Source organism: Solanum pennellii, chromosome 5, assembly GCF_001406875.1.
Source record: "Solanum pennellii chromosome 5, SPENNV200".
NCBI classification, from domain to species: Eukaryota; Viridiplantae; Streptophyta; class Magnoliopsida; order Solanales; family Solanaceae; genus Solanum; species Solanum pennellii.
In genome coordinates this window covers 37,124,025-37,126,324 of record NC_028641.1, presented here as the reverse complement: position 1 = coordinate 37,126,324, position 2,300 = coordinate 37,124,025, and positions in this window count along the sequence as shown.

The following is a 2,300-nucleotide window of genomic DNA, read 5'->3' as shown; positions in this document are numbered from 1 at the left end:
CTATGATAAATTTTATTAGGTATAAGATACAATTAATACAATTAATACTTGTATGAGATATTATTTTATTATAGATATATTTTAATCTGTGGATCCATTTTTGATATTTCTTCTTTGCCATTAGTTTCTCTTTCCTGCACTTCTCTAATCTTTCTCTTTTTTTTTTCTTCTAATTTTATGTTATCTTAAATCTATATGCAATTTCTATCCCAAATTTTTTCAATATAGATGAAAATAAATTTTATTTATTCATTTATTTTGTTTTAACAAAAAAAATTTTTACGAAATAATATTTTTATCATAACTACATAAAATATTAAATCAACATAATTTTAAAGGTAAATACGACTAATTTAGTAAAATGAATCTCTAATGCAATATGATTAAATTTAAATAAATAAAATTGTAAAGAATAGTGAAACACTTGTTATTAAATTAAATATTAAAAATTATTTGGCATTTGAACATAGAATTTAAATATGTTTTTACAGTATTTGAAATATATGGAGCAAGAGCTGAAAATAAAAAAAAGGAATTCATAAAAAAAATAGAAATAACATTCATGTTTTAAATAATATCAAAAGTGAAAAATGAGTTTTAAAAAAGATTATAGTAACATACTTTTTCAAATGCAAAATATACCTTCAATTTTGAAAAGTTGTATTTCAAATTTTCATGATGAAACATCAATTTTTAAATAAAATTAAAAAATAATTTTTAGATAAATTCTAAAAGTAATGTTTAAATGATACGAAATATGAAGGTGAAATTTTTTAAAGAACAATAAATAAAAAATGAGAGAAAAGAAATATAAATAGTTTTAGTGGTCAATTTTTATGACATAAGTGACCATTTAAAGAATCGAAAAGGACCTAAAATACCCTCGATGACAATGGTACAAAATTACCCTCCATTCATCTATTGACTCCAAAATATCCTTACCACCCACCTATTGACTCCAAAATACCTTTGTCATCCACCTTTGGGTTCAAAATTAACTACTTATTTAACGTTTTTAAATTTAAACCATTTAAATATTTTTTTAAATACGTGGCGCTCAACTATTTGTTATAATTTAACTTATTAGTATAATTTATAAATCAGTCCACTACCCACCCATTACTAATTAAACCCCACCAAATTAATAAACCTGTCACATTACTAATGCAATAACAGAAACGCTACTGCCAATGAGTGTTTTTAAAATTTAGAGGCGAAAATATCTATAGAAGTAAATTATCATACATTCAAGTGTCTAAATAAAAATTATCGATAAACTTCAAAGTCTGACTATGTTCATTTTAATTATTCTTTCATCTCAATTATGTGATTTTACTTCATAGATAACTTTTTTTTAAAATAATATATTAAAGGTTTTAAAACAAATCATAAATATTTATAAAATTATATTAAAAAAGTGCATTAATTAATTTGGGATGTACTACTTCTTTACCTTTAATCATAAATTTCGAATTCAAGTTTAAAAGAGAATCATATTGAAACTGTCCTCCTAAATAAGCGGCTCAACCTAAATTTGATTGGGGCTTTGATTCGAACTCGAATAATTTTGGATCATTTTCATGAATCTATAATTTTGTCGTGTTTTAGTAGTGTTTATGGCGATTTTGATATTATAATTAGTTTATTAATTGGGTGAGATTTAGTTAGTAATGAGTGGGTAGTGAGTTGGTTTATAAATTATATTAATAAATTAAATTATAATCAGCAGTTGAGCGCCAAGTATTTTAAAAAATATTTAAACAATTTAATTTTAAAATAGTTAAATAAGTGGTCAATTTTGAATCCAATGGTGGATGACAAGAGCGTTTTGGAGCCTATAGGTGGATGAGAAGGACATTTTGGAGCCAATAAGTGGATGAAGGGTAATTTTGTACCATTTCCAATACTTCGAGGGTATTTTAGGTCATTTTCTGTTTAAATAATTGACTTGAATTTTGTATGCTCATGCTTTTTTTATTTAATGATAAAATAAGTTACTTTAAAAAAAATTGATTAAAACAAATAAGTAAAAAATTATTTTTATATGTACAAAAATGAGAGGTTAATTAATGGCTTCCATAAATAAATTGGTTTAAGAATTAATTAAAGAAAAAAAAAAAACAAGAGCAAAACAAGAAAGAGAAATAGGAGGCAAATAAAAAAACAAAGTGTAGGTCTTACCAGTTCAAATAAAAAATAATAAAATAATGTCTTATACAACTAGTACTAGTTGTACCTCATACATAATAAAATTTTTCATAAATATATATATATATATATATATATATATATATATATAT